Source organism: Hemicordylus capensis, chromosome 1 (assembly GCF_027244095.1).
Source record: "Hemicordylus capensis ecotype Gifberg chromosome 1, rHemCap1.1.pri, whole genome shotgun sequence".
Classification (NCBI taxonomy): Eukaryota; Metazoa; Chordata; class Lepidosauria; order Squamata; family Cordylidae; genus Hemicordylus; species Hemicordylus capensis.
The window spans coordinates 406,452,912-406,477,908 of NC_069657.1; the positions used below are offsets into that span (position 1 = coordinate 406,452,912).

Consider the following 24,997-nt stretch of genomic DNA (forward strand, 5'->3'; position numbering starts at 1 on the left):
AAAGTGTCAACACAATGTGCGTGTGGCAGCTGTGAAAAAGGTCGATTCCATGCTTGGAATCATTAGGAAGGAGATTGAAAATAAAACTGCTAATATCAAAATGCTCTTATACAAATTTATGGTGTGGCCACATTTGGAGTATTGTGTACAGTTCAGGTCACCATAACTCAAAAAGGACATTATAGAACTGGAGAAGGTGCAAAAGAGGGCAACCAAGATGATCAGGGTCCTAGAGCACCTTTCTTATGAGGTAACGCTATGCCAACAGGGGTTTTTAGTTTAGAAGAAAGACAACAGAAGGGAGACATGATAGAGGTCTATTAAATTATGCATGGTATGGAGAGAGAGAAATTCTCTCTCATAACACTAGAACCAGGAGTCATCCCATGAAACTGATTGCCAAGAAATTTAGGGCCGACAAAAGGAAGAAATTTTTCACATAGCAAATAACTTATGGAATTCTCTGCCACAAGATGTGGTGACAGCTACAAGCCTGGATGGCTTTAAGAAGGCTTAGATGAATTTATGGAGGACAAGTCTACCAATGGCAACTAGTCTGAGGGCTAAAGGCCACCTCCAGCCTAAGAAGCAAGATGTCTCTAAAGACCAATCACAGGGGAGCAACAGCAGGAGAGAGGGTATGCCCTTCACTCTTGCCCTTGGGCTCCAGGTCTAGATGGGCCTTGGACCTGATTCAGCAGGGCTATTCTAATATGTTAATGTTCTTAAAAACATTAATGGTCCTAGATCCCCTGGTGATGATGTATACAGGGTTGGTCCAGGTGAAAATTGGTCAAAACCTGTCACCAAAATTGGTCAAAAACTGGTCCAGGTGAAAATTGTCAAAACCTGTCACCAAAAAAGTGGAAATAGTTGGTGCTGTTCACCAAAAAAAGTCTCTGAAAAGTATCCACTGCATGAAAAAATTGCAAAAAATGTACATATGCTAATTGGTATAATAGGTACCTAATGGCGCAGCGGGAAATGACTTGCCTAGCAAGCATGAGGTTGCCGGTTCAAATCCTTGCTGGTATGTTTCCCAGACTATGGGAAACACATGTATCGGGCAGCAGCGATATAGGAAGATGCTGAAAGGCATCATCTCATACTGCACCAGAGATAGCAATGGTAAACCCCTCCTGTATTCTACCAAAGAAAAACAAGAGGGCTCTGTGGTCACCAGGAGTCGACACCGACTCAACGGCACACTTTACCTAACTGGTATAATATTTATTATACCAGTTAGGATCAAAAGTAAGAAGCAGATAACACTCTCCTTAGATTATAGACTATAAAGCATAGACCAGGGGTTCCCAACCTTGAATCCTCAGATTTTGTTGGTCTACAAACTTTTATAAAGGCCAGGGCTTGCAGATCCCCATTGCAGCTGGAAAGGATGGGACATCTGGGAATCCAAGGTGGGGTCTTCACTTCAGATGTCTCATGAACATTTGGGGGGCCCAAGGGAAGCCCTGACACAGAGGGCAATAATGCAGTTTGTTTCATTAAGATGAGTCAGAAGTAAAACAGCATAGCAGCAAACGGGACAGCAGAGGGAAAGGGCGGGATGCATATTGGATCCTCACTAGACACACGTATAGAAAGGGGGGAAACAGGTGCAAGTAGTGAGGTTTAAAGTAGATGAAAAGCAAGGAGTATAGTTTGTGACATTAAGGTGCAAAGCTCAAATGTATACACGATGAGCACAGTCACCATCCATTACAACTGCAGTTGGCACAACTTTCCTAGCTTGCGAAGCTGATTTAGCCCTGGTCCCTATAAAGTCCTAAATGAATAGAATCAAACCTGCTGATAGACTACTTCAGCTATTTTATATGGTAAATAGGAGAAAAACAACAACTGCATGCCTCTAGACTTAGCGAGACAGGGAGAATTTGGTTGCTGCCCTTTTAAGAAAGGCTGGCTTCATTTGAAGGCGGCGTGTCTCTTTAAGAGGGTGATCCTGGACGCCAGGGGAGGGGAAAGCAATCTCCGTGGCAACCATCGTTGCGCGGGTGACAGCCGGGAGCGAAGAGGTCGGAGGCCGAAGGTGGCCCCGGGAAAAGATGGCGGCGGCGTGGGGCTTGCTCCTGTCCGCTAGCGGCTCAGCCGCTCCCTGGGGGGCCCTCAGCGGCTCCAGCCAGGGCTGAGGCGGCGTCTGTCGTGGCTGACCCTTCGTGGCGGTCGGAGCCGCCTCCTTCGGCTGACGCCTTGGGGGCCGCCCGCGCGTGTCAGGTGAGGGAGGCTGGACGGAGAGGGTGTTGAGGGGAGGGGCCCGGGTTGGAAGCGGCGCTGCTCGTCGGCGGGCGCGCTGGGAGGAATGAAGGGCGGGGAGCCTGTGCTCTGGATCGGCCTCCTCCTTGGTTGGAGGGACTCCCTGTCCTCGGATCCTGCCTTAGAAACATTTTTCCTCCTTTGTTCTCTGTAATGCCCTGTCACTGAGCACAAAAGGTATGTGCTCGGGTGTTTGGATAGGTGCTCTGAACTTTTGCCTGCCTGTCTCGTGCCCCTCCCCTTCCCGTCCCAATCTTCTTTGGATAAAGTGGCAGGTAGTTGTGAAGGGATGCTCCAGGTGTGTTGTAATGGAAATAGGAAGGGATGGTGCGGAGTATCTCCTCCCCAGCTCGTCTTCCGCTGTCTGCATGGGCAGTGGAGAGAGGGGCAGATGTACTATGGGTTGACTCTCTTGGCATATAGGCCCTCAGCCTGGTGCCCAGCAACAGCCTCTGGAGCTGCCACCAGGATCTCTGCAGGAGGCAGTGGTAGCCCTGAAGAAGGAGATAGGTCCCCACCCCCGCCCAGTAGTTGTAATCTTCCCAGAACTTTATTTTTAAAAATCACACAACTGTTGCAGTGGAAAATGGAAAAAAAGTTAGGGACCAGACACTTATATGTGGCTAACAACAGCAACATTCATGCCTGCACGGTAAGAGAAGGGGCACCCCACATGCTTGGTGGAAAATAGGGTATGTATGTATGCAGTGAGTTTTAGCACACCTACAAGTCGGCAGGGGAAGGGTATGTGCAATGGAGCCCTAGATTTGCTCCCTTCTCCAGGTTTAAGAATATATCAGAGTGCAGTGCAACTTGCATGTGTGAAGAGGTGGCAGTGGATGAGTGGTGGGGACAGGGCAACCTACCACAGGCTTCTCCCCTAGTCTGCTGCTGCCGCCGCCAACGTACACAGTGGAGAGAAAACGGGCACTGGGGGCCACCTCCAGGTGCCCTTCACAGCGAGCGCAGCAGCCCCGACAGAAGCTGTGTGCACAAGTTCTTGGAATCTGTGCACACAATTACAGCTCTGCCCCTGGTAAGGACACTTGGGTTGAATATGGCTGAAAGCAGCTGGGTAAGAGAGCTGAGTGTGCTGGGGGCACAGGGAAGACATAGGCAGCCCATATTTAGGCTGCCCCCCCACCTGGTGTTGGCACCCACACTGCATCCCTCTTTCCATGGCATCCCTCCTTTTTCTGCCACATGCATGGGGAGCCCCTTTTCTCCTCACTTTCTGGCAGTAGTGGCATGACAGCATCAGCCTCCCTGAGGTTGCAGTCTGAGGTAGGCTGCCCTATCCCTGCCACTCAACTGCCACCACTTTATTCGTGGTGGGGAGAGAAGGGGTGCCCTGTGCTCATTGCAGAAAAAGGCATGTATGTATGTATATGTTTGTACCAAGAGAAAGCAGTTCATGCAAGCGCACCCAAGAGTTGGCAAAGGAAGGATATGTACAATGGGGGCCTAGATGTGCCACCCCATGTAAGACTATACCTACAAATGTGTGAAGAGGTGGTGGTGGCAGCTGAGAGACGGGGACTGGGCAGCCTACCCCGTGCTGCTCCCCCAGTTAGGCTACTGCTTTCGCCACTGCTGCAGCCACCCCCACCATGAGCAGCAGGGAGAAAAGGGGTGTCATCAGCCGCCACCAAGTGCCAGATTACAGCTCTGCCCTTGGAAGAGTGCCACCTGCTGGTAATAGATGGAATTTCTACCACAGGCTTTACAGATCAGGGTGGGTGGGGAGTCTGGCAAGTAGGAATGTGCTCAAACTGGCACTTGGCTGGTTCGGCGACAGGGAGGGCTACTTTTAAGGAGTAGGGAGGGTGCTCATCCTCCTGCCGTGTTTTCTCCACCGGTGCTGTCTCCAAAACCGCTGGTGTGGGCCAACAGCGTACCTCCTTGCCACCCCAGTCGGCGTTGGACTGGAAGTGGCTGGTGTGTGTGCACATCACGCACACACACCAGCCACTTCTAGTCCAAAACTGACCAGGGCGGCAAGGAGGTTGCTGCTGCCCCGCACCAGTGATTCTGGAGACAGCTCCAGTGGAGAGAAACACGGTGGGCGGGGCGGGGTGAGCACCCTTGCTGCTCCTTAAAGGTAACCCCCCGCCGCCGCCGAGCCGGCCCGAACTCCAGACCTCCTAACTAAATCAGATTCTAATGGAACCCTAGTAATGTCCCGGCCTAATCTCTCATTATGGAGCTAAAATGCTGTTTTGATGTTTATCCAAGGCTATCCTGATGGATCTTTTCATTAGTCTGTCATTGTGAAAACAGCAGTCGTGCACCTTGTTCTTTTAAATTTTACTGAAAAATATAGTGAACAAGCAAGCCCAGTCTTCAATAATGGTAGTTAAATGCAATTCTATCAAATATTTTTCATTCTAAACTCTTAATGCTGCTTGAATGTTTGAATGAAGCAGAAAGGAGGTTCCACTAGTTCCAGTTAGAGCTACTTTTTGGGGGGCTGGGTAGGAATATACTGTCAAACATGGTTTAATTTAATCTTGGCTTCCTCATAGCTTTTTAATTAGAGACTTTAAGCAAGAGTATTTGTGTAATTTTGCAATGTGAGTTATTGATGAGTTGACAGTGCAACAAAGTTCGTAAAACATTTGTTTTCTTCATTTCAAGCAGTTGAAGGAATTACATATCATTGACTTGGGTTTTGCTTTATTTGCGGAGCTTTGCGTGCGTATATATATATATATATATATATATATATATATATATATCTGGCTATACTTATTTAAAAAATCATGGTGAGTTGCCCAAGATAACAAAAATGAGAATAAAAACACAGGTCAGATCAAGACATAGGTCAGATCAATAACTCCTACAGTAGGTCAAACAAACAAACAGACTAAGTTGGAAGGGAAAGTGCCAGCCCAAATGGAAAGGTCTTTAGAAGTTGTTGAAATATTGACCTGGATGGAGCCAGCCAGATCTTCCTGGGGAGGAAATTCCATAGGATGGAGAATGCCACCAAAAAGGCCCTCCCTTGAGTGGCCATCAACCATACCTCTACAGGCAGAGGTATGTGCAACAGGTCTTCTCTACAGTTTTCATGAGGTGGAGGGTTGAGTAGTCAGCTGCAATGATTACCAATATTTTTCTGGGTATGATTGATGGTGCTGGTGTTGGCCTTTAAAGTGCTAAGCAGTTGGGACCAGCTTGAAGGATCCCTTCTACATGTACTGTATTTGAACTGGAGAAACTCCCTCCTTGTTTTGTTTTCACTTGTTCTGAACTTATTTAATTCATGTTCTGGATATATACACGATAACCACAGACTGTCCACAGTCACCATCCGCAACAGCACAACTTTCTTAGCATGTGAAGCTGGTTTAGCCCTGGTCCCTATAAAGTCCTAAATGAATAGAATCAAACCTGCTGATAGACTACTTCAGCTATTTCATATGGTTAATAGGAGAAAAACAACAACTGCATGCCTCTCGACTTAGCTAGACCAGGAGAATTTGGTTGCTGCCCCTTTAAGAAAGGCTGGCTTCATTTGAAGGCGGCGTGTCTCTTTAAGAGGGTGATCCTGGACGCCAGGGGAAAGCAATCTCCTTGGCAACCATCGTCGCGCGGGTGACAGCCGGGAGCGAAGAGGTCGGAGGCCAAAGGTGGCCCCGGGAAAAGATGGCGGCGGCGTGGGGCTTGCTCCTGTCCGCTAGCGGCTCAGCCGCTCCCAGGGGGGCCCTCAGCGGCTCCAGCCAGGGCTGACCCTTCGTGGCGGTCGGAGCCGCCTCCTTCGGCTGACGCCTTGGGGGCCGCCCGCGCGTGTCAGGTGAGGGAGGCTGGACGCAGAGGGTGGTGAGGGGAGGGGCCCGGGTTGGAAGCGGCGCTGCTCGTCGGCGGGCGCGCTGGGAGGAATGAAGGGCGGGGAGCCTGTGCTCTGGATCGGCCTCCTCCTTGGTTGGAGGGACTCCCTGTCCTCGGATCCTGCCTTAGAAACATTTTCCTTCTTTGTTCTCTGTAATGCCCTGTCACTGAGCACAAAAGGTATGTGCTCAGGTGTTTGGATAAGTGCTCTGAACTTTTGCCTGCCTATTTCTTGTGCCCGCCCCCCATCTTCTTTGGATAAAGCAACAGGTGGTTGTGAGGGGATGCTAAACTTCCTACATTCCCCTACCCCTTGTGTTCTTTATTTTATTTTACAGAGGGGGCATTACTTCTATTATGCCAACTTTTTTCTTGAAAGACTGTTTTTGACTTATCCGTATTATATTTGTTTAACCTCTCCAATCTATTTTTCCTACCTTCTGCTTTAACAGCATCCTTTAGGGGAGGCAAAAAGTGGATCAGGATCTACTGATGGATCTCTGGGTAATTTGCAGTAGACCAAGAAAACTTGGGGTAAGAGTGGGGGACAGTACTAGAAGGGAATTCTTCTGTGAGAGGATTATGAGCTAAATTCTGATTACTGAAACAAAATTCCTGAACTTGCCAATATGTTGAGATGTATTCTGCTCCTTGATTACTTTACACCTGATCTAGTTGGTGAAGCTTGGAGTCCTAGTAACAATACAAAGTAGATACACAGGGTTCTAGTAACATTTTTAAAAGGGAGGAGGGGGAGATAGGCCTTGTGAGCCTAATTCCAGCCCACCCCTACTTTAGAGTTCTTTGTGGCTTTTTGGTAGACATGAACATATGTGAATCATGGAAGAAGGTATCACTTTAATAATGAAAGCTCCCAAAGGTTCCTGCAGCTCTTAACTGTTCAATCCCAAAAGGTTACTGAGAATCTAAAATTGCAGCGCCATTCTCATTATGAATATATCATTATTTTTTCCTTGTTTTCTCAGCCTTGGTTCAGCATCTTAAGTGGTTTTAGTATTGGTTACCCTAACTTCGTTCTTTATATTTTATACAGGATGCATAAATTTTGTATGAATTTATGTAAACACTAAACAATTCAGGGTAGTAAAATCCAAAACAGATTGTGAGGTGCTCCAAAAATTTCTCTCCGAAGTGGTGGAGTTGGTGACAGAATGGCAAATGTGGTTCAGTGTAAGCAAGTCTAAAGTGATGCATATGGGGCAAAAAAAAACCCAGCTTCACATATATGCTGACGGGATCTGCACTGTCAGTGACTGACCAGGAGATCGATCTTGGGGTCATGGTGGACAGCTCATTGAAAGTGTTGGCAGTGCATGGCAGCTGTGAAAAAGGCACATTCCATGCTAGGGGTCATTAGGAAGGGGAATGAAAATAAGAATGCTAATTAGAATGCCCTTATACAAATTAACTTAGGAACTCTTTGCCATGGGCTGTGGTGATGGCCACTAGTTTGGATGGCTTTAAAAGGGGCATAGACAAAATCATGGAGGACAGGTCTATCTGTGGGTACTAGTTTGGTGGCTATAGCACTTCCAGCCTTAGAGGCAAGATGTTTCCAAATACCAGCTTCTTGGAGACATGTAGTGGGCCACTGTGTGAAACAGGATGCTGGACTAGATAGGCCTTGAGCCTGATCCAGCCAGGCTGTTCTTATGTTCTTGTTTTGCCCATCATGGTCATGAATGTTTGGATTATCTGCTTTTCTATGCCTGTATGTTTTCAGCTGCTTCTGTTTGTTTTCTGTTCAGTCCTTTGCAGTAACTCTGAGACTATCTGAATCTCCTATTGTTGCTCTCCTCTATTTTCTGTTATACCTTGCTTCCTTTATTGGGATTGTCTTCTGATCTTTGCTGCTTGCTTTTCCATTCAGTTTTCAACTTGCCTGGTGTTTTCACTTTGCTGTAAGAAGCATTTGCTGTTTTTCAACTTTTTAAAGAAAATAAAATGTCAAAGTATTCTGGAAGCTATAGAAAACATAACCCGCTTGTTTGCTGCAGTTTTCTGCATTAAGAAAAGCCCATAACTGCAACATTTTGGAGTGGATCCTGTGCCGGTAGTCAGCATATTTCTCTATCTCCCCTAGTGGATGTGATGCATTTATTGCTGAAGAATATGATTGATTTTTTTTCAACTCTAAATCATTCATACTCTACTACAAATACATCTTGTCCTTTGTAACTCAGTGCTCATGGTGTAATGTCTGTTCTGTAAATCACCCTAAACTGGGATCAGAATACTACTGAAAGACTGTTCTATTAGCCATTTGAAAAATTGCATTGGAAGGAAGGTTGGTGATCAGTGGACAACTTGCATTTACCTTTGTTAAAGGAAACAGTGTAATTTATTTGCATCTTAGCTTCAAAGCCCTTAATATCCAGGTCGAGATATCTTGGGATAGAGGATAGATTAGTTGGTGATAATCAGCCACTAAAAATAACTAAGGATTTTCCCCAAGCTATTCAGTCTAATTCAGGCAGTACTGTAGGCCATGTAATTGAGACCAGACATAAATGGAATGGCCAGTTATAGAATAGAAGGACGAATATGCAAATATGTCTGCTCTGAAAGAGAATGTAAAAATAGCCCAAGGAAACAATGTAGTATACTATGATTGTATCATTTAAGAGGTGAAACCTTTTGTTATCCAAACTCACTCATATTAATTCATTGGTTTAAATAATGGATGGTTTGATGGAAAATGTAGATTTGCAAAGCAAGAATGGGCTAAACTGGTGAGGTCCCTTGAATGGATAGTTTAAAAGAGCAATCTTAGGGTGGATGCATGTAAAATGACTTAAGGAAAGATTGCTGATATACAGTTTCAGTTATGACATTATCTAGGCCTTGCAGTAATTGATATGTGCTTGGGGACATTGCAGCCCATGGATTTTGTTTTGTTGTTTAAATTCTGGCTATTCAGTAGGAGAAGCAAAAACAAAGTGACTAGCTGTGTTGTTACTTGCTTTTAGTACTTTGGGCCCAATAACAGAAATTCAAAAACAGGCGTGTCTGTGTTGATATGTATCTCTAATAGGGAAAATACAGTGTAATTTGTCAGGTCTGTTAAATATTTTTACATAAGCACAATTGCATCTGTGTTGAAAGCTTTTGCCATGCAACCAACTGCTTCTAAATTCTTACAAAAATCTTTGTGTACTTAGCAAATTGTGGAACTAGTGGGATCTTTGTTATATTTAACAGTTCATTTTGAGCCCAACTTGTGGCTTGTCAAGTCAAATGTACCTGTGTACTGTAGACACTTAGCAAGCCCCTTGGGGGCTGCATTGGCTTTGTGTTGGCCTTAGCAGTTCAGAGCAAGAATTGGTAAAATGACAAATGATAATTTGTGATTGTAGTCAAATGAATTTAATCTGGAAGTAGATCGTATCCTAAGGGAGGACTATAAAATCTCAGGTCAATCTCAAATCTCAGGTCAAAATCTCAACATCTCATTTGATGTTGGCACATAGGAACATGGCTCATTAGGACAGGGATGCAAAAATCATTCTAATTCCATCCCTGTTAGTTTTGTACAATGCAGTTTATTTCTGTTCCTTTGCTATTCCGAATCCTAACATTTAAAAGACACGACATTTTAGAATAGAACTTGGCCTCATAATTTTTTGAAGAATTATTTATGTTGGAATTTATTGTGTAGTTGAATGTTGTCTCTGTTCTTGTCCAGAGACATTCTTGTCCATGCTTATCTCTGTATGTACGAGTCTAATGTTTGGGTTTCGGGGTACAGTCTTGGTCTTCTCTTCTTGACCTGTATCTATCTTCAGCCACTCCCTCCTTTTAGCTTTTTACTTGTCCAGAATTCAAATCAAGAGGTCATCCCTCACTTGCTTAAGAGACTGTTATTTGTTAATTTTTAAGGAATAATAAATAATAATTTCTGCAACTCAAGTTAGGTAGAAATTCAACCCTAAAATCAATTATGTTCAGCTACTTAAACAGAAAAATAAGTAATCATCCTGTAACAATTTATGTGATCCTGGTGGTTAGAGTTATAAAAATAGATTTATTTATCATTGGGAACAGAAAAATATACAGGCTTTATGGAAAGTGTAAGCCTTGAAGTTAGCAGTGCAGATAAGTCTAATGAGCTGATTCTAGAATGGTTTTGTGTTAAGAAATGTAGATCTATATATGTGCCTTTTAAAGTAAAATATGTAAGGTGCACTTTAGTTAGAAGAAACAAAGTGTATGCTACCATTGTTGACCACAATTAAAGTGTGTTTTGCAGCAGATAAATTATTAAGGCTATAGTATTCCACTAAAATTATAGTGTTCGTTAGATAGTGGGATACCTATCAGAATTTGCCAAGTAAGTAATTCACATGTGTGTACCTTGTTGCTTTTTCAGTCCATAAACAGGCTTGCAGGTTTGAATTGGAGCTGTTGCTTTGGAACTTGCACACTGTTTGTTGCCCTCTAAGTTAACACCAAACTTTGGCTGGGCTGTTGACCCTGACTTATTGTTTTGGCTCCCTTCTACAAATATAGGCCAGTAATCCTTTTTACTTAAATGTACCTTTCAGTACTGTGAAATTCCCATCTTTGTGATAGACAGGTTATGTGTGTGTGGTGGGGTGGACTTGTGCACTTGGGAGAGAGGTACATTGCAAGTACCCTGCTGGCTCCTTGTCAGTGGTGGCTGGTTTACCTATTGTCAGACATTGAGACATGTCTTGCCCTCATCTTAGCAGGGCTCCATTTACTTTTCTGTAATGAATGTTATGTGTTACAGTGCCGGAGTAGGCATCCCTGTATGTAGCAACACATTTTTCTGAAATATGCCTATCTCCATCTTGAGTTGGATTGGGTCTGGGTGTCATTCATCATTCAAAACAGCTGGATCATATATAGCTGGCTTCAGTATTGTGGCTGTCTGCTTTCCTGCATTGTTTCAAATTGCTTTGTTTATGCATTGAAAACATGTGAGTCTTATTAGGAATGTTGGGGTCATCCATAGGATGAATGCTTTTAATATGGTACTAGTTTTCTGACTCCTCGGTTCCTTGATTAGAGATGTGATCCTGGTCATGCAATTAATTTCCAATACAATTTTGTGTTTAGTACCTATTTGTACATGTTATATGCGTTTTGACTTCTAAATACATCCATAAGAAGCAAAATAACTTGCATGTTGAGTTTATTTTATTAACAAATCTTGTTAGAATATCTTTTTTTCTTGGATGTTTAGAACTTGGGATGATTTCCCTTGAATATTTTTTTACAAGTCAAGAATTGCTGTATCAGACAATTCATGGAAAGGATCAGCATTCTATGTACAAGCAAAGCTGAGTTGAAAAAGATAATTGCATATCAGTGCCAGTTTAGTTTTGAAGCATTTAGAAATCAATTTCTGGTTTCTCTTAATTACAGTGTTTAAGGAAACAAGTATCTAAATGTAGAACAGCATTTTGGAAGCAGTATACTTGTTTTTCTAAAGCAGAAGCAGTTTCTGTGGTGACATTTTATGTTCACTTTATAAATAGGCATTAATCAGTGTAGGAAAACTTTTTTCAGGTATTTTAAATGAATTTTAAAAATGAGCATGAACAGTAGATTCTTGCACATCTTATGTGACTAAGTATTATTATTATTATCACATTTATATCCCACTCTTCCTCCAAGGAGCCCAGAGCAGTGTACTACATACTTGAGTTTCTCTTTCACAACAACCCTGTGAAGTAGGTTAGGCTGAGAGAGAAGTGACTGGCCCCGAGTCACCTAGCTAGTTTCATGACTGAATGGGGATTTGAACTCAGGTCTCCCTGGTCCTAGTCCAGCACTCTAACCACTACATCACGCTGACTATCACTGAATAGTGATAAAGGTAAAGATGATATAGCAAGCTAGTACTTGATACATCTAAAACTCTCTCTCTGTATCTATATATCTATATATATCTATATACACACAATTTATTTTTGTTGTAAAATGTAAATGTGGCTGATCAGTGGAGGGGCTGCTTCTGTGGACTGACAATTTTATTATCAGCCACCCTACCAAGCCTACCTGGAGATTCTTCCCTTTTTATCTGAATGAAAGGGCCTGGAATCTGGACTATGCCATAAACTATGGGTGACTGGAAGATTCTACCATTTGTATCTCTGTGATTATATCTTTGTGTAAATTTAATTGTAAGCTGGTTTGGGAGCCCTTGTTGTCTAAAAGATGGGATATAAATATAATAGCCTACAGCAGAATTCGCTCTTTTTCATCTATGTGTGGAATGAATTTTGTTCTGGGCAGCAGTATCAAGGCAGTGTGTGCACATGTGCATTCAGAGTGGCTCCTTCCTGATTAAACCTAAGTGGAATCTAAAATTAACTGAACAGACAAAATAAAGGTTTGTGTGCCTGTGCACATGCTTTAGAGGGGGCACTGGCTGACAGCCTGTGGAAGGACATTATCCTAGCATAAAGCTGTTGTACTCACTACTTGTGCTTACTCTGAGACTTGCCATCTGGACTAGTATTTTGCAACTGCAAGTATGCTTGTGCAACAGTTGCAAAACCTGCAGCATGTCTGATTCACCTAAAAGGGAACTGCAAGAGTGCAGTTCCACAAAGCTCTGTTTTTTAGGACAAAAATGCAACGTTCTTGCATAAGTGGAACTTCAAGTGCTTTGTTAGAATGTTGGCCAGTGTTCTTGGGAACACAAATGCTTCCCTGCGATAAGTTCAAAATAATTTGGAGAAGTGCAAAAAGTTCATTAAATTAAAAGCTATGTCCAGGAACCAGAGACCTGTGAAACTAGTTTGTGAGCCTCAAGGAACTTTACAGTGTTCTGTTCCTAAAATACTCCCCTCCCCCCCAAAAATGGCAAACTGTTTTTCAAACTGAGGACGGATTTCTAAAACAATATGTGGAAGGGTCAGCTTTTCAAAGAAAGAAAAAATCCCACTGGGCTTTGCACCTAAACAGATGTTTGGATTCTGACCAGTTTGTATGTTTACATGCATTCACTATATCCACAACTTTCAGTTGAAAAAGTCCATCCCTCTCATATGTTAACTAACACACCTGAACCGTACAATAAATGAAAGGTTGGAAATGGAATGAATTGACAAAAGAATAACAGATGCTTACAAGTGACGCAACCATTTTGGAGGACCACAACTTAGTTCTTCTGAACCCATGGTTGTCAACTAGTGGCTTTTTTGATAAGCCATTTTCTACTTGTATGGATGGAGGTTGTGGTTGAATTTCATCTTTCTATAATAAGCCCAATTTTCTAATTTATTGAGGATCAAATCCGATGTGAAGCAGGAGATCCAGGACTGGGATCTAGAATGTTTTTCTAATTGGCAGCCCCAACAGTTGACATTGCTGTCTTTTAACTCTACTAAGGGGTGGGGAGGAACAGGCAGAGAGGGGTGCCTTGCATTTGGGAAAAGCCCTTGGAGGTTAAACACCTTTCAGAACATTACATCTTCAGTCAGTCCCATGGGGCTGCTCATTTGCACATCAAAAAATATAAGATATTCTAACCATGGATCTCATGTGTGACTTGGCCCTGGGTGCACAATACGTCTTCAGAACATTAAGTTATAAGCTAAACTTCCCCAGGATTGTATCATCTGTATGTTGGCAAGTTAAGTACAGCACTACCCTAAACTTGTTGTGCAAAGGGAGGTAGAGGATCTTTGCCAGGTCTGCAAACTCAAATAAGGTATTTTGAAACTGAAGCTAAAACTTGAATAATTGGTTTAGTCTCATTCTCCAGCTGTCATTCTTCCCTGGACACCTACAAAGTAGGCCTACAATTGGTACTTTATTCAGGTCCTAGGATTTATCTGCCAGGTCAGACTCCTCATTAGAGAAAGTAAAAAAAAAAAAAATTAAATTAAAAAAAAATCTCTTTCTCTTCAGAGCAGAGAAGCCTGAGTCGAGGCCTAACATTTGATGATGACTTTTAACACTTTCAAATGCTGCATGGACTGTCTCGCTTAACTTCTGTGCCTGGTAAATTGATGGAAAGCATACTTTAGGAAAAAATTGTTAAATATATAGTAGAACAGGCCTTGTTGGGGAAAAAAAACTAGCATTGCTTCTGCAAGGGCAAGTCTTGCCTCACTAAACTTTTGGAGTTCTTTGAGAGTGTCATGTGGATAAAGGTGATCCGGTTGACATAGTATAATTGGACTTCCAAAAAGCTTTTGACAAAACCCCACACCAAAGGTTCTTGAGTATACTTAGCAGTCATGGGATAAGGGGACAGGTTAATTGTGGATTGGTAACTGATTGGTAAGGACAGGAAACAGAGGGTAGGTATAAATGGACAGTTTTCACAATGGAGGGAAGCAAGAAGTGGGATCCCGCAGGGATCTGTACTGGGACTAGTGCTTTTTAATTTATTTATAAATGATCTAGAAGTTGGGGTAAGCAGTGAGATGGCCAAATTTGCAGATGACATCATACTATTTAGGGCAGTGAAGTCCAAAACAGAATACGAAGTGCTCCAAAAGGATCTCCAAACTGGGTGAGTGGGAAACAAAATGGCAGATGCGATTCAGTATAAGCAAGTATTAAGTCATGCATATTGGTGCAAAAATACCCCAACTTCACCTGTACGCTGATGGGTTCTGAGCTGTTGGTGACTGATCAGGAGAGAGATCTTGAGGTTGTGGCGGACAGCTCATTAAAAATGTTGACTCAGTGTGTGGCAGTTGTAAAAAAGACAAAATTCCTTGCTAGGGATCATTAAGAAGGGAATTGAAAATAAAAACGCTAATATTATAATGCCCTTGTACAAATCTCTGGTATGGCCACATTTGGAGTACTATATGCAGTTTTGGTTACCAAATCTTAAGGACACTATAGAACTGGAAAAGGTGCAGAAGAGGGCAACCAAGACGATCAGGGGCCTGGAGTACCTTCCTTATGAGGCAAGGCTACAGTATCTGGGACCTTTTAGTTTGGAAAAGAGGCTACTATGGGAAGAAATGATAGAGGTGTATGAAATTTATGCATGGAGTGTCTCACAACACTAGAACCAGGGGTCATTGCATGAAACTGAAGGCCGGGAATTTCAGGACCGACAAAGGGACGTACTTCTGCATACAGTGTGTAATTAATTTATGGAATTCTCTCCCATGGATGTGGTGATAGCCACCAGCTTGGATGGCTGTAAAAGAGGCTTAGACAAATTCATGGTCTATCAGTGGCTGCTAGTCTGGTGGCTATAGGTCTATTCTGGCAGCTATATTCAGCTTCAGAGGCAAGATGCCTGTAAATACCAGTTGCTGGGGAGCAGCCGCAAGAGAGAGGGCATGCCCTCAGCTTTTGCTTCTGGGCTTCTTGGAGGCATCTGGTGGGATCCTCAATCCAGGATGCTGGATTGGATGGGCCTTGGGCCTGATTAAGCAGGGCTGTTAACTCTGGATTGAGTGGCTAAATTTACATTGCTATAAAATAAATGGCTCTTTGTGATCTCTGTGCATTCACACTTAGGCTGTGCGCATATGCAGAGCTTTACCAAATAAGGAAAAGTGAGCAGAAAATAGCTCCCCCTAGTGGATAGTATGTCTCCTTACATCGGTTTTCTGTCAACTGCAGCTCGAGCAATGTCCTCAGAGAAATTATTCTGGGCTTTACCTATTCAGAACAGGCCACATTATTCCTCTTCTCAGTTATTACTTCTCTGCATTGTTTCTTTACGTTCTCCTCTACTCTAGTTGCTTTCTGACTGTTCATTTACATTTTTATTTATTGCAGGTTCTCTCCCCCTGCTCCTGTCTCAGCCCTCCTAGCCAGGAATACCTTATGGCCACAGCCACCAAAACTACTTTCAAACGCTGCACCGACTCTCTCGCAAAAATCCCCAGCTCAGACGGACACCCTAAATGTGTTCTGTGCCTCGGAGAAACCCATAGGGTAGTTCTGTGCACAGTTTGCCTTGGTTTTCCTAAGCAAGTGAGACGCAATAGGGTTGCTCAGTTGGGGGCCTCTTCTCTAGGAATGAGCCCTTCAAGCAAGTGTCTCAGTTGTAGGCAGTAACCCCCTAATTGCTTCCTGTACCTTGGTGAAGGCTGGTATTGCTGCTGTGTGCGCTGATCCGGGCACCATATCTCTGGCTGCACATCCCATGCCTTTGGACACACGGCACAACCTTGGTGCCAGCCCCCAAATCAGTGCCACATGCCCAGCTCTGGCTGCAAAGAACACGGTGCCACCTACAATGCTGTCTTTTGTCCTATCAGCAAAGATGCCCTCTAACTTTGGTTTCTGTTTGTTAGGATCTGACGATGGGGTCAGACCTGAGAATGATCCCAGCAGCACCATCGCACCAGACACTTAAGTGCCCCAAGAGCTTGAGCTCCAGCTCAAAGCCAAACTGTAAGCGGCACTGCAAACAATGCCACAGGCAACTCTGGCTCAGCCCACCACAGGTTCTCAGACATTACAGCAGAAGCAATAGCTACAGGTTGTTGAAGGCAGCACTGACTCTGCCGACCAGCAACTAAAGAAGCAGCAGTTGGTACCAAGGACCCAGCCTCTAGATCAGTCTCAACTCCCTCTCTCGCCGGAACTGAGTCCCATACTGCTGTCTCCAGTTCACTTTAATTATTTGAGTTCTAATGACTCTACTGTACCCTTTGTGACTCCACCAGCTGCTGAGTCCAGTTTGGAGGAGTGGGAGGATTTCTCCACACTGGAGAAATTGGTGGGATTATTCATCTCCTGATTGTTCACCGGTGTGCCCTCACTCCCCAAAGTGCAGGGACTGGCTCCGATCCTCAAATAAATTGTATAGGGACTGTGTCATCCACCACTTGCCTGATATTCAGGAGTCCTCATTCCTCTCAGGACTATTGGGACTATGATCGGGAAGTTCATTACAGACACAGACTTTTGTACAGGCCATACTATGGGTATTATGCCCCCGAACCACATTCCTCAGTTTATCGCTACCACCCTTGCACCTACCCTGATGGCTCCAGCTATTGCAGGCACTGTTGCAAGTATAGGTCATGCTCACCTCCGAGCTCAGCATGTGGGCGCTCTCCTCACTGTACTCACCAAATGACAACTAAGCCACACTACTGCCTCTGTGTGGGTCCTCCTTCCCCATTTCCCCCGGTGCTTTGGTTGTTCCTTCACCACTGGATCAAGCATTGAGCAACCTCGGGCACCTTTACCTCCTGAATCCATGCAATAGCCATTGGGTGAGGTGGGAGTCGAAGTCCCAGACCAACCTGTGGAACTGCCTGGCTCCCCAGAAGGAGATGCTATTGAGGATGATGCTGTGAAGGAAGCTACCACTGAAGATCAGCCAGAATAGACCCCCATCAGAGGAGTTCAAATTTTATGCAGAACAGCTCTTCCTCATGGCTTCATCACTGAGCTTGAAATCCAAAAGCAGTCTTCCCCTTTGACCCAATTTTTGGCCTGATTCAGTCAGAAACTCAAAGGGCAGTGGCCTTGCCACTGGTTTCCACCTTAACATTGATTGTCAATGCCACATGGGATAAGCCAGCCTCTTCCCCCTGCTCCCAATTGAAGAAGCTGGAAAGCATGTACAGAGTACAACAAAAGGACACCAAATAGCTTACAGGCACTCTGTACTCAACTTAGTAGTCATGGAGTACCCAGTACAGATCATGGCAGTGACTCCTGCAGACACGGTAGGCAAAACAATTGATGCAGTAGGTAGACAAATGTACTCTACCACCACCAGCCGCCTCCATATTGCTAATCGTCAAACTTGCTGGGCAAGATACCAACACTTCATTTTGGAAAAAGTACCCCCCTTTCTCAATCAGCTTCAATAAGACAAAAAGTATGCAGTGGTGACTTTGTTACATTAAGGTTTCCGCGTAGCAAAGCAACAACTGCATTCAGTGCACTGTTGCATGGACGGTGGGTCCCACTCTATGGTGGCTGCAGTCTCTATTAGATGGCACCCTTGGCTCTGCTGCACATCACTATCACAAGAAGCCAGAACCTGCATTGAAGACCTACCTTTTGATGAGGCTTCGTTTGGCCAGAAGACTGACACCTTGGAGATAGTCCAAAAGCTTCATACTATGACAAGTCAATGGGAATCTCAAATTCTACTAGGGATGTGCATGAACTGTAGTTCGAGCACATTTTGGAAGCGTGGCCTGGGAGCTTTAAGAAAGAGGGGAGCTGGTCCTTACCTATTCTCTGCCACCCCATGAAACTTCCATGCAGCTTCCTGCTGGGGCGTTGCATGTCCCAAAAAGCCCTGTGTGGTGTCAGCATGCACATGGCATCCGTGGGTGCCATGTGCATGCTGACTCCATGCAGGGTTTCTTGGGACATGCACTGCCCCAGCAGAAAACTGTATGGGGCGGCGGAGAGTAGGTAAGGACCTGTTCCTCTCTTTCTTAAAGCTCCCAGAACCTGCTCCCAAAATGTGCTTGAACCATGGTTCATGCCCATCCCCATATTCCACATCTTCATTTTCTGGCAGGAGGCATTACTGGCCCCATCAGTACCAGTCTAGACAACCATCTTATCAGTCTAATGATTATTTTCGTTGGCAGCACCGATACCAACAGCACAGACCTACCTCTCCCACACAGGCACGTAAGCACCATTCAACCACCAAGGCTAAGCCACCCACACTAAAAGGCAATGATGCTTCAGCTGCCAGGCTGGCTCACTATTACAGCACTTGGGCAGCCATTACATCCAGTGCCTGGCTATAATTCACAACGGTTACAGAACAGAATGTCATTCTCCCTCCCACCCCATCTCTGGCATTCAAACTACCCCTCCATCACCTCACCTACTAGACAGAGTAAACTTCCTCCTGTGGAAAGGAGCTAACAAGGAGGTGCACCAAGACTTCCAATTCTTACTCAAGATATTTGACCATCTCCCAAAGGGATAGGGGTCTAAGACCGATTCTAGATCTCCGGAATATCAACTCTTTAATATGCAACAGACACATCTGCATGGTTACAATTCCCACCATTTTGTGTCTTTTCTCAAGGAGAGCTTGGTTCACTTCCATCGGTCTCTAGCATGCCTATTTCCAACTGTCCATTGTGCCACATCACTGCAAATACCCAAGGTTCTCCATCAGCAATCATACTTACCGATACACTGTCCTTCCCTTTGGGTTGGCCTCCTCCCCACATGCCTCACGAATTCCACGGTGGCGGTGGCTGTGTATTTTTGGCTTCAAGTGGGGACAGTCTTCCCGTATATCACAACTGGCTCCTAGTGGATTCGTGGATTCCTTGCATCATCACTTGCTTGTGCATATCAGGACTACCCTCTCATCGTCAAACTCTTTGTAATTTATTTGTAGACCCAAAGAGTTCAACAGTCAGAGTGTAGCCCTGATATGCACAAGCAAGCAATGATGCAAGGAACCAACAAGGAGCCAATCGTTGATAAGTGGGAAGACTGTCCCCACCCCCGCCTGCCACTTTTGAAGGGAGTGTCTGGTCACGCAGGGACACACACAGGCACATAAATTGAGCACATAATTATGTGCTTAAGTTCCTGGCCATATTTCACGTTCTAAGAGCCTTCCAACCTAGGGTAATGGGCGAACCAATTCTCACCACAGACAACACAATAGCAAGATTGTATCTCAGCCAACAAGGGGGCACAGTGTCTTAAGTTCTGATGCTTCTCTCACAATCTGGTTTGGTACTCTCACAGAAAAATTTGGACGGTGGCAGTACACATAGAAGGAAAGTCCAATGCTTTGCCGGGCTCCCTCAGTTGTCAGAAAATCCTGTCTCACGGGTGGTCACTAGACCAAAAGATATTGAGCAAAGTATTCAACAAATGGGGGAAGCCTGCCCTAGAGCTCTTTGCAATAGCAAACAATGTGAAGTGCTCCCAGTTCTGCAGCAGGGCCAGCTCAGACTCAAATGGTTGGGTGAGGCATTCCCCCGACTGGGGGCGACAGCTGGTATATGCGTTTCTCCCGATTCCCTTGATCCCAAAGGTAATCCAAAAACTGATTTGATAAATATTTATACAACAAGTATTTATGTACTGCTTTTCAACAAAATTTCCCAAAGTGGTTTACATAGAAATAATAAAAAATGGCTCCCTGTCCCCAAAGGACTCACAATCTAAAAAAGAAACATAAGATAGACACCAACAGCCACTGGAGGGATTTTGTGCTGGGGATGGGTAGGTTCACTTGCTCTCCCCCGCTAGATAAAGAAAATCACTGTACCTGCATCTGCCTCGTACTCCTTGTCTTCTGACCCTGGATGATGGCACGAGGCTGCATCCCAATCTACTTTATATACACTTGACTGTCTGGAAGATAAAAGGGGAATAGTGTGTAGTGTACAAGTTTGGAGGGGTTTGGATGCCTCAAAGAAGCCCTCTACTTGGAGGTGTTATGCTGCTAAATGGAAGAAGTTCATTGCATATACCTCAAGCAAGGGTCTCTCTCCAGCTGAGCCGCCTGTTCCTGTCATGCTTCAATTAAAGTTCACTTGGCATCTATTGCAGCAAACCATAAAGTTTTGGGTCTTTTTTCTGATCCAATGGTTAAAAAGTTCTTAAAAGGTTTTTCTCCCAAACTGTTGCCCCTGTGAGATGTGTAGTTGGTTCTAATTCAGTTGATGCGACAGCCCTTCGAGCCTCTAGCCACATGCAATTTGAAGTTGTCTCAAAATAATATTTTTATTGATTGACTGATTGATTGTTAAATTTATATACCGCCTTTCATTAAAAACAATCCCAAGGCGCTTTACAAAAGTTAAAAAACATATACATGCATACATTTTTATTTGCTATTACATCTGCTAGAAGAGTTAGCAAACTTAAAAGCCTTGCAATGGGATTTTCCCTTCCTAGTTTTCCACAGGGAAAGGACCGTGTTACAGCCGGACATCACCTTTCTACCCAAGGTGGCTTCAGATTTCCATATCTTGCAGTTCCTGTGCCTACCTTTCCCAAACCCTACATTGGATGTAAATAGAGCCTACCACTCTCTGGATGTTTGCAGGGCCCTTACATTCTACACTGATAGGACAAGGTCTTTCTGCAGAACCAATGCACTGTTCGTCAGCTATTCAGACCCATCCATGGGACTGCCTTTCTTTATCCAGAGGCTGCCCACCTGGGTCAAGGAGGCCAACTCCCTAGCTTACCAACTGGCAAAGACATATTTGCTATGCCCCATCTGTACACACTCGACTAGAGCAGTAGCGACCTCCCCTGCATTCTGGAGTGGAATTCCTTTGAACAAAATCTCTAGGGCAGCCATCTGGTCCCAATCCTCCATGTTCTTCCACCATTATGTGGTGGATGTCAGGTCCCAGTCTCGGAGACTAAGGTTCTCCAGTCAGTCTGACAATAGGGCTGCTCCATCTGTCCAGGTAAGAACAGCTTGCTATTATCCCAAGGATGATGCACAGAGACCACGAAGAAATCCCCTTTGCTAAGCAGAGTCTGCCCTGGTTTGCATTTGAATGGGAGACTACATGTGTGAGCTCTGTAAGATATTTCCCTCAGGGAATGGGGCCACTCTGGGAAGAGCATCTCGGTTCCAAGTTCCCTCCCCGGCTTCTCCAAGGTAGGGCTGAGAGAGACTCCTACCTGTAACCTTGGAGAAGCCACTGCCAGTGTGTGTGTAGACAATACTGGGCTAGATGGACCAATGGACTGACTTGGTGGCAGCTTCCTATGCTCCTAAAGGCAGGTTTCCTATTTATTTATTTATTCATTACATTTATATACTGCCCCATCCAAATGGCTCTTGGCAGTGTACAGTAACAAAACCAAAACCTGTGAATCGGTCATTTAAAAAACAATCAATACAAAACAATTTTTAAAACAGTTTAAAGTGATTAACAATTAAAAACATTTAAAACAGTTTAACTTGTAACTTTAGTTCTGTTCTTTTTCACTACCCTCCTTACTTCCCCACAGCAGCCTACCTCCTGTTTTCTACATAACTTGATTTCAGTGGTATCCTAGACTGACGCAAGGCAGTGTACTATCCACTAGGGGGAGCTATTTCCTGCTCACTTTTCCTTATTTGAAAAAGCTCTGGAATGTTCTGAACCATGGCTCTGTGCATGCACATAACCCAAGTGTGAATGCACAGAAGACCGCTCGAACTACAGTTACAGGCAGGAAACCTGCCTTTTATTTTTATGTCCTTTCCCCTAGAGTTGGAAACATCTCAGGAGCCTGGCCTCTTGAATGCCAATAAACATGATGAAGGTACACAAGACTCTGAAATATGTGTTCCATCTGGTTAATGGGATTGGCATCGCTAATTTGTGCTGAACGTTGATGCTGGCACTTAAGAGCTGGAAATATTTTTCAGCCCATGTTGCCTGTGCTAGCAGTCATAAAAGATTTGTCCAGCTACTAATAAGCTCTGGAATTTCAGATGAACATCTTGATATTATAGAAGCAGTTCAAGCTGGGCAAAATTCTTATTTTAACAGTTCAAATAAAGAGTACAAAATACTCTATATATTTCAGACACGAAGCAGTGCTTTTACTGCAAAATATATCAAATACATAAATATTTTTGTAAGTCTGTGGTGTGTTTCTGAAATAAATTTGGACGGGTATATTTATAGATTTAAAAGCAAGGATTCACAAACTTGTGGCTGGGCTTGGTAGCCAAGTATTATTTTCTAACAGGCGGTCAGCGCCCCCTTCCTCCCCCATTCCATCACATAAGTTGACAGCATTGTCTTTGTACAGTTTTTGTATAGTATAATATAAATCTTATTAAAAGCTCAAACTACGCAGTATAAAATGTTTTTTTGGTACAAACCCCAAATATGGAAAAACTATGGATTTGGACCAGTAATTTGCCTATATTAATCACTGTCCAATAAAGTGTGTTGTAACTGAAGGAAAAATCCATGTGTTTCAAGACACAGACTAGCATGTGGGGGTGGGGCAGGGGGTGACAATAGGGAGAAGAATATCAACTATAGCAGAGGGGAAAAAATCCTATTCGTTCCAGTACACAATATTAATATACTGGCTGGGTTCAGACATAACATACAAACTTTCCTGATTTCCTTAAAAGAATTGTGATCTGATCTAGCATGATACTTGAAATATATTTAGCAAAAAGCCCCACCCACCATATTTATTTATTTATTCGATTTATATACCACCCTTCGAAAAATGGCTCAGGGTGGTTTACTTCAAAATAAAAGCAATTAAAATCAATCAACTATTAAAATCAAAACTATAAAAACAGCATAAAACCAATTAATAGTTAAAACATTTAAACATTTAAAAACCCTAGAGAACCAGGCCGAACATTTACAACAGTTTAAAAACCCTGGAAGGCCAGGCCAAACAGATAGGTTTTAAGGGCTCTCCTGAAGGCCAATAATCAGCTCAGATTACAGATTTCTGCTGGGAGTGTATTCCACAGCCCAGGAGCAGCTACAGAGAAGGCCCACCTTTGAGTCGCCACCAGACGAACCAATGGTAACTGGAGATGGACCTCTCCAGATAACCTCAACATTTCCGACACTGTATCTCAAAGTTTCTCAAGTAGTTGAACTGAAATATTTGACTGAATGGGTTGGGGGAACCAATGAAGACACTTACTGTGGCTTAAATGTTATACTGAAAAAAATTCAAAGTTTTATATGGAAATAAATTGTTGTTGAAATTCCCAAACTTGCCTAATATTGTATTGACATACTTTCATTACTACTGAATTTTTAGAAATGGAGTATGGGAACATTTTCCATTTTAGAAAACTTTCAACCTCACATCTCTTATAGCAGCAACCATTAGATGGACACTGTGCTGGTTTGAATGGGGGCATTTGTTCCCCACTGTGGGAGCTGTTCCCCAGTGTGGGAGCCACTACTGTAAAAGTTTCCTCTTTGCTCAGTTAGCAGGGGAGATACTCTTGCCAACCATGATCCAAAAGCAATAGTGCAATATCCTATCCCTTCAGAATTGATTGGGGGAGAGGCAGGCTGTGATGGTGGACATGGTCTTGCTGTATGGGGCATAGTGAATGGTAATGGGTTGTGTTTTTTTTAAAAAAAGGGATTTGCTTGTGTTCTCTAGAGGGATGGATGGTGTGTGTGTGTTTTGTTCCCTCTAACAGGGATTCCCAGATGTTGTTGACTATAGCTCCCATAACCCCAAACAAAAGCCATTGCAGGAGTTGTAGTCAACAACATCTGGGAATCCCTGTTAGAGGGAACACTGGTGTGTGTGTGTGTGTAAATAAACTAGAAGAAAATGTCCATACAACAACAGGTCACTGTTGCAGAGGGATGGGGAGCTCTTTGGGGATTCCTTACTTGCTTTTTTAAAGGACTGTGGGTGTGTCCATTTTTGAGTGGAACAACATAGGAGTATTCAGCTACAGATGAGTTCAGTAAATAAACAAACATGTAAGTCACTGGTTAACATGCTGACTAAGAAAGCATGTGTGCAAGGAGACGCTATGGAGGTGCACTGGGAGCCCTTGTGCAATCCTCCCAGTCCACCCGTGGGTCCACACTGTTATGTCACAGGGCTAAAACTTCTGGGCACTGCTCATGCTCTGGAAGTGCTCTGCAAAATGCCTCTGAGTAACAGCAGGAGAGAGGGCATGCACTCAACTCCTGCTGTAGGCTTCCAGGAGCATCTGGTGGGCCACTGTGTGAAACAGGATGCTGGACTAGATGGGCCTTGGGTCTGATCCAGCAGGGCTATTATGTTCTTATGTCACTGAGGTGTTACATATTTGTAATGTGATGTGTTGCTCTGCCCTATTGGAGTGTGCCTATGTGTAACCATGTCCCAGACAGCATTCACTATGGATGCACTAGCTGGGGAGAAAATTGTTGCTAGCACATGTTTGTATTCTGATTTGAGAGTTGCAAAATGATATGAGACTGAAGCGCTATCTTAAGGT

General features: G+C 43.9%; 1 protein-coding gene across 4 annotated transcripts in view; it reads left to right on the plus strand.

Annotated features, from left to right (window-relative positions):
• The first annotated feature begins 1,981 nt into the window (after positions 1-1,981).
• Positions 1,982-24,997, plus strand: part of LCLAT1 (lysocardiolipin acyltransferase 1) — a 174,414-nt gene continuing 151,398 nt past the window's right edge. The window contains exons 1-2 of one of the 4 annotated variants that reach the window (XM_053306799.1): positions 5,854-6,070; positions 6,558-6,639. The gene's annotated coding sequence lies outside the window, so the exon portion shown is untranslated. Of the gene's footprint in view, positions 2,236-5,853; positions 6,071-6,136; positions 6,286-6,557; positions 6,640-24,997 lie in introns of those variants that run through there. The other 3 variants (XM_053306789.1, XM_053306778.1, XM_053306809.1) reach the window with 3 other exon arrangements.